Raw genomic sequence first — 8244 nt, forward strand, 5'->3', positions numbered from 1 at the left:
ATAGAGAAAGGAAAAATCTGACCCCACCGCCAAGTTTCATTGCTTCCGGAAGAGGCAAGCAAGTCTCAGCCGCCACTTTATTTTTTGATGAAGTCTTTCTAGAGAAAAATCACGGTATCAGACCCTGTTCTCGCCTTCATATACTCTCAGGGACTTCCACCAGAACGAAAAGAACCAAAGCCAAACAGAGAGGAGACGTCCTTCGCATTGCTACTCTGTTTTTCTTTCTTTTTTTTTTTTTTTTTTTTGTGTAGGTCAAATGAAGAGGGCCTTCTCCAACTTCAATGGCAATGTCAATTTTTGGACTCTTTTCTGTTACAACCCAAATACCTTCCAACGCCTTTGCAACACCAGCATTGGTAGCGTCAATTTCCGCCTTTGCAGAACCGGCAACCTCTCGTGACGCCTTTGCCGGTAAGGGAGATGGAAACGATGACGGAGATGTTCTCCACCCCAACCCCAAATTAAAGTCAACGTAGGATCTTCGTCGGAGGCAGATACAGATCTGGGATCTTCGCTCATTGGCCTCGTGGTGGCGACACCATTCTTCGTAATTTTCAGCCCTTGTTGGTCCCTGCAACTATCACCATCATAGCAGTGATGGGGTTCCTCGCTGTGGGTTTCTTGATGCTAGCGGTGTTATTGTCTATGCAACGCATGCAGGATGCAGCAGGATACATGGGTCAGAAGATGGAGATGATGACGGAGAAGGTGCTCCACCTTTGCCAGCAACCTCTCGTGATGCCTTTGCCGGTAAGGGAGATGGAGATGATGATGGAGATGGTGGTCCACCCCAACCCCAAATTAAAGTCAATATGCATCTTGGCTGGAGACAGATACAGATCTGGGATCTTCGCTCACTGGCCTCGTGGTGGCAACACCACCCTTTGTAATTTTCAGCCTGTTGGTCCCTGCAACTATCACCATCGGTTTAGCAGTGATGGGGTTCCTCACGGTGGGTTTCTTGAGGCTAACGGCGTTATTGTCTCTGTCTTGGTTACTGAAGTACTGAACGGGAGGGACAATGACTGGGAATTTGGATTATGTGAAAGACATGATAGGACATGATAGAGAACAAATCCGCCCGCCTGCGCACGCTTGACTAATGAAGGAAACAAATGTAACTTCGCAGAAGGGTAAAATGGACATTTAATTTTTTCTGTTCATGTTTAAAAGGATTTAGACAATGGGTACATTTAGTCGATTAGTTAAACCATAAAAAAATTTACCCTAAAAAAACACTCTTACCAATAAATACCTGCAAAACCAAATCAAAATGAAAATAATTCTGCATTTGCACTCTTAATTACCAAATGCAATCTTGAGAATTTCTCTCTTATTTTTTGTCAAACCAAACATATCCTAATAACAAATCAAAACACAACACGGCGTTAGGGGGAAAAATGGTAATCCAATCAAACCCGAAAAAGAAAAAACCAAAAAAACTAATAACCCACACACAGCCAAGCGCATTAAATTAATAGCAGTCACCAGAATCCATGATCTTAGCCATCACCTTCTTGCAATCCTGGAGTAAAATGATACTCTTGTTGAGACACTCACGATTGTGGGCAACAGTGGGTGATTCTTCCAGGAGCCTTTCGATTCCACCCGAGTGTGGCCCCATCATCAACTCATTCAGGACCTCCTTCTCCAGCTCTTTGTTCACCAAGTTCTGAATCTGTGATTCTCATTCTCAAGTCGAATGCTCGTTCAACTAACATGGGATACTCAAGCTCCCTAAGATGCCCGAGCTCAACCTCACCATAACCATCAATGGTGGTGCTATCTGGTTTCCAATCGGCAGTCAGCTGCTGCGTGCAGGCCTCTTGCTGCGTCATGAGCGCACTCCATGTCTTCATGTATTCTGGGTTACATGTATAATCTGTCAGCTTCTCCATCTCCAGTATCTCCCTCACTCGATCAATCGACTGCTCCTTCATCTTTGCAATCACATTCTGGGCTGCCCTTATTGTAGAAGACTGGAGCTGTGGGTAGTTTTCGCAGTGAAGCATCAACACTCTTACCACCACGTCTCTGGTGTAATCCCAGAACTTCTCAGCCAATTCAACAGGAATGTTGGATACTTGCTTCAGTCTTCTTTGTAATATAATGAGAAAAGCCGTGTGAGAGAGGAAATTGGGAAGCTCAATCCCTCTAGCTTCCTCTAAGACCTTGATTTCATGCATTAAAAAACTACCTGCTTCGGTGTTCTGCATGCACTTCTGTTGGAGTTCTTTGGAGCACTCATCCAGCATATTCGCCATTTGAGCTGCGCAGTGCATCTGTTTCTCATCTGGGTATTCATCAAATTCTCCTTTTATGATGATTTTCCTGAGAGACTCTTTTTGCTGATCCAAGAATCCGCATGAAGGCTGCAATAGCTTCTGCCGTAGTGGATAGATAGGGAGGCAATTTGTTAAGCTGGGAAGCGTTCAGGCTGAGCTTCTGGTTGATGTTCTTCACGATGTCCGGCAGGCATTTCTCCAGGCTAGTGGCCTGAATCTGCACCAGTTTCTGAGCTAAAACAGGGATGCCCACAATGGATTTTTCAATCTCAGAGAGAAAGGGATGGCATTCAAAAAGCCTTGCCTCCTCCCTCCTTGCTTCCTCATAGGACTCAACCCCGATTCGGTTCCTCACACAGACATAGCCAAGCCCGATGTTAACCTCACCAGAAGTCACCTTCTCGAGCAGGCCCTCAGAAGCTTTATCAGCTCTAGTAACCACAGCAAGAGTCCTCTCGCCGGTCTTATCGACGCACTGAGACAATCTAATGGATTCACAGGTGGAGAAATCAACAGTGGCCGATAAGACATTGAGAATGATACTCTCTTTTGGGGCTTATGTACTCCATTATAATGTTGGAAGTCTGCTCGTAGATGTCCTCGGGTTGGCCATGAACGGGAACCCTCGTAATACCAGGCAAATCAACCATGGTAAGATCAGGGAGACCTTTCTTCTTCACTACTAGAGTCAGAGGGGTGTTGGAGATGCCCTTACCATTGCCGGCAATCTCGTTGGTGGCGACGCTGATGGCTTTAGCTACATGGGTTTCATCAGTCGGAACGATCTGGCCATGGTACTCCAAGTGAAGCTCTGGTTCGGAGGTTGGGTGGTGTTGCAGGCGCATTATGAGAGGAACACGGGTGCAGATGTCTATACCGCGAGGCAGGTTGACGCCGGCAAGGGACCCAAGAACACTAGACTTGCCGGAAGACTGGTCATCAACCACCACAATGGTCGGGAGTTGTATGCCTTCTTCCATGATCTTGAGGTGGCGTAGTTCATCGACGGCGTGGAGGAGAGGTCGAATCCTGTCGTGGTAAGCCAAGAAGAGTGGCGCAACAGCCGCTTTGGGCTGAGCTTCTTCTTGGGTGAGAGTGAGACTGATCATTTGATCTTCAACATGAGTAGTGTTAATCTTCAGGGAGTTTAGTGTTGCCATGAGAAGGAGAGTTTGAATTGGCTCTCTTTATATGTGCTTTCAGTTCAGGGCGTAATATTGCATGGCACAACTCTCACTTCAGTTCAATTTATATCTTGTCATGGCCTGGTGATGATGATGCATGAGTGGTGCCCTCTGTTTTTCAACTTTCCACTTAATTAATCCCACCATGAATAAGACTTCAATTCACCATATCCATTTGACTAGACTTTCATTTATGTCAAGCAACTACCAGAGCCAGAGGAGGCAGAATTATATTCCATGGTTTATAATTAAAAATAAGAGAAAAATACCCACTTCAATTCCCCACCATTATCTTGATCTAGTTCTCTTCAACCTGGTGACCATCAATATTTAGTTGCTAGTTATGACAGAAAGAGCTTGGAAAGGTCAAGCCTCATTACTTCAAACTAACATCAAGGATTCAAGGGTGTAGGGTGTTTGGATGGATTTTTAAGTCCCAAAACCATTGTTTTCTCTAGTGATCATTAACATTTTATAGGTACAGTTTACAAATATTTTAAGATAAACCATGGAAATTTGTGCTTCATGATATCATCATCAAAACACTGTTGCACATGGGATTTAATATATTTTACCATTTTTTGTAAATCTGGGTGCCAAATTTATAATAATAAGCCCCATGTTTTTGGGTAAATTACATATATATTCCTACCTTGTATTTTGGGTAGTGGCAATTACCTCCTAAATTTTCATTTGCAACAAATATCCCTGAACTTTTAGATTCCAATAAAGACCCTTTCCATTAATATTCTGTCAATTAATTTTGAAAAAGATTCTCAATTAATTTTGGGTAGTTGATATTAATTGCATGTTGTATTTGTTGCAATTCCAAGTTTTTATAGAGTTTATTGGTTTTTTTTTTGTTTCTATTTCCATTTTATAAAAAATTCTCAAGTGAATTTTTTGGTGAATTGATTTTTACCATCATACAACAGAAAGGGGGTCTTTGTTGGAATCTGAAAGTTCAGGGAGTCTTCGTTGCAAATGAAAGTTTAAGGGGTAATTGCCACCACACCTTTTTTGTAATTTTTCTTATAAACATATTATTATTTTACATATGTATATATAATTATGGTTAAAGATTAAAAATATAATTGGATTGGGTCAATCAATTTTTGGTTTGGATCTGTTCTAAATTGAACCATAGCCTCTTACTGGGCAATTAATTAAAGGTTAATTTAAATGGGTCGATCAACTGTATGATATATAAAAACATCTTTTTGAACCTCTTTAATCTGAGTTAGTCATCTCTTTATAAATAGAAGGAAATCAATAGTGATGCCCAATGATTTTGACTTATGGCAATGAAGTTTTATGCATAGCTACCTCACAACAATAACAATTATAAATTCATACCTTTGGTCTGCATTTGGCATACTTTCAGAGAATTAATTTTGATGGATTTTGTCATCCAAATGATCATTTCAAGTATTATGAAACTTGTTGGAACCAATCCTTCCTCTGGGCTCAGAACTCATCCAAAAATGAATTCTTTGAATCTAAAAGAATTCAAAAAAGAATCAATGTTGCCTCAGAAGTCATTCTGATTCTTTGAAGCATAATTTTTAATTGGAGGATTAGAGAAGTCAAATACCAAGAAAAAAATATCAAATGGAATCATTGTGAACTGGTCTCATCACATATTTATGTTATTTTACAGCAAACTCATCTTTTCAAAGTAATAAAAGCATTTGATATTGTGAAGAACTAGATTTAACCTACCTTAGCATATTCAAATCTAACTGCTAAATGATAACCGATTTGGTTGAAGTAATACAGAATAAACTAATGCATCCCATGGGCGGAAACATGTCAAAATGGTTTAGATTTCAACCCCATACACATTGACAAGTCAGCTTAACTCAGCCTTAATCCCATAGTTGGTTCTTGCATGATCCAGTATGCATGAGATGAGACAAAACAAGGAGAGAGGTTTGTAATTAATAGGGTTAAACCCTCTAGCTGAACATTTTATTCTTTATTAATGACACCATCGAAACCCTTTCTGGTGCCTTGGAAAATGTAAATATTAATTGGGCCTCCGGTTTGAGACTACATGACAGAAAAAGCAAGAGATGGCAACCTAATCTTCGGTTTTTTGTTCCCTTTTTTAAGCCTAGCCTAATCTTTGTTTAGTATATATTTAATTACATCTATTATATACTAAGTATCAATGCGAATCAAGGGGTTGAAACATCTTGTTGGTTGATTTGGATTGTTTCAAAATGAAAGCTACTTAATACTTTGAATATGTCCAATTACAACTCACAACAGGATCTCATTTTGATCACCACCTTGCAATATGGTTGACTAAATGAAAAATATCCATTTATCCGAATTTGAATTTGAATCAATCCAGTTTAAGGGTGATCCAGCTCTGATCCGTATACTCAAAAGTCAAAACGGTATAAGATGTTTGATTACAGAAACATGAAACATTATTCTAAACCAACCATAAGAAAAACAGGACAGATTGCAGGGAAAGAATTAGTGGTGAAAGGATCTGATTGAATGCCCAATATGTTGTTTACCCTCTTAAAAGAACTCTTTGTATCTTAACATTACATAAAGGGTTTTAAAATCCAGAAAAAGGTGTTGGACCTCAATAATCACATTGACACCAATAGGAAATAGCAAGGAGAGCTGTCTTAATTAGACATACACAGAAGTTCGAAGAGTAGGGAAGGGTTCGAGCCGAGTCGAGCTTAGCTATTCGAGTTCGGCTCATGAACACAGTATGAGGCTCGAGCTCGAGCTAGAACCTTGAGCTCGAGCTCGGTTATAGTCAAAAGCTCGTAAGCTCAAGTTCGGCTAGGTTCAAGATCGACTTGAAAAAACTGTTTTATAAAAATAAAAAATTATATATAAAAATATTTTTTATTTGATATTTTAAAAAATAAGAATTATAATAGTTAGTTATTATATATAAAAATAAAAACATTATATATAATATTTTATCATATATTATTATTATTATGTAGTTATTCAAGTTCGGCTCAATTAATAAAACGATCATGTAAATTGGGCTCAAGCTTGGCTTGAAGCTCAGTTGAAACCAAGTCGAACTGAGCTCAAATAGCTCGCGAAGAGCTCGACTCGTGGCCACCCTTTCCAAGAGACATCTACATTCTCATAAAGACTTGTGGACATACACTAAAATTGATGCTGCACGATCTGGGCACTCCTAGCTCGCTGAAACTTGGCTCTTAGCTGTGACAAACGACACCTAAGATAAAGAAGAACATGAAGGGTTCCCGGGGAGCTCTCTCGGCGGGAACACTCCGATGGCTAAGTTAGAATAATGAGGAGAACTCAAGGAAAACACAGAGAGAGTTAAGAGTGCTGAAAGTGCTAGCTTCAATACCTTTGCTTCGCGAGGGTCAGGGTCCTCTTATACCGGAGCTCAGTCACGTCAGGCATAACCGCCACTACCCTAGCCGTTACTGCCAGGGCTGAGATGGTGGGTGCAAGCTGCTGTTGCAGGGTACGAACCCGTCAGGCGTGCCATGCTTTTTAGAGATGGCAAGCATGACGCCGCCTGGCGAGAGGCATGGGCGCTGCCACCAGATTCGACAGGTACAGATGTCAGGTGGATCTTCCCTACAAGTTGCCGAGCTACTTTGCATTGAACCGCCTAGGGCTGAGTTACCTTGCTCCGAAGTGCCGACGTACCCCGAGGTGCTCACACTGGAGGCAACCTTAAGCAAGTAAGAACAGGAGTGTCGACGGTGTTGTCCCGAGGTACTTCTCCCTTGGGACACAGCCAAAAGTCGGGGTGCTCCCTTCTTAGGAAGGGAGAGCTCAGAGCCCCTTAGGAGGAGCTCAGGTCCCTTTGCATGGAGGGAGCTCGGGGCGCTCCACCCTCAGGCTTGGGGTGAGCTGAGCCTTGCCTCTCGGTGAGTTGTCACACCCGCCGAGCCGTTCGGCTGGGCCTCGGCAAGCTTGTAACGCCAAGTTGTCACTTATGCCAGGTCATGCCCATGTGTCCCCATGCTACGAGGTTGGGACAAATCACCTTGCATCAATTTCCCCCACTCCCCGTGCTGGGGGTTCTGACCCAGCGCGGGGAGTCCGCGGTCTGTCGGGTGGATTTGGCTTGGGGCCTGAGCCTTCTTATCCACCAACTCATCGGTTGGACCGATTCTCTGCTTGGCTCGACCAGGCGCAGTCCGGGTCGCGTACGGTCTACGCGCGGATGTCACGCAACTTATGGACTCCGCAGATGTAAAAAACACACTAAATCGATTTCGCCTCGAGGGTCGCGTAGCCGGTTTTTATGAGGACCATTAGATCGCTTCGATCCCAACCGCTGATGCCTGCGTACAATGGTTATAAATAGCGGGTGTCATGGCCATTTTTCCTTCGCCACAAATCTTCAGCCATAGTCTTGAGCTCGCGTCCAAAGCCTCTAGCTCGGGTCAGTTCATCCCATCTTGGTCATCTTTCTTTGGTGAGTCACCCTAGCTCCTTTTCCTTCCTTTTCCTTCAATTCCGTTATGTCTTCTTTTGATAGTCAGCTAGAAGAGCCTGAGGTGGGTACCTCGACTTAGGGTGACCCTATTGGAGTCCAGTCTCCCGAGGTGCGGGAGGCCTCGGGTAACTTGGCGTCCACCTCTCACTGAGGTTAGATGCCAGACAGGTTCAGACCTTCCACCATGACCCTGGAGAGGCTCCGCTACCTCATTCGGTAGTACAACCTGTCCGGGGAGTACACCTACAGTTTACCTGCGGGTAACTTCCCATGGGAGCACGACCCCGATGAAGTCGTGATC

General features: G+C 42.8%; 1 pseudogene across 1 annotated transcript; it reads right to left on the reverse strand.

The window, feature by feature from the left end:
- Positions 1-218: 218 nt before the first annotated feature.
- On the reverse strand, positions 219-3681 carry LOC148874743 (dynamin-related protein 4C pseudogene; annotated as a pseudogene). The gene has a single exon (XR_016105308.1). The product of XR_016105308.1 is annotated as a dynamin-related protein 4C pseudogene (transcript).
- Between the last annotated feature and the right edge of the window lie 4563 nt (positions 3682-8244).

This window comes from Nelumbo lutea, chromosome 1, assembly GCF_056320005.1.
Source record: "Nelumbo lutea isolate HS-2025 chromosome 1, American lotus-T2T, whole genome shotgun sequence".
Taxonomy (NCBI): domain Eukaryota; kingdom Viridiplantae; phylum Streptophyta; class Magnoliopsida; order Proteales; family Nelumbonaceae; genus Nelumbo; species Nelumbo lutea.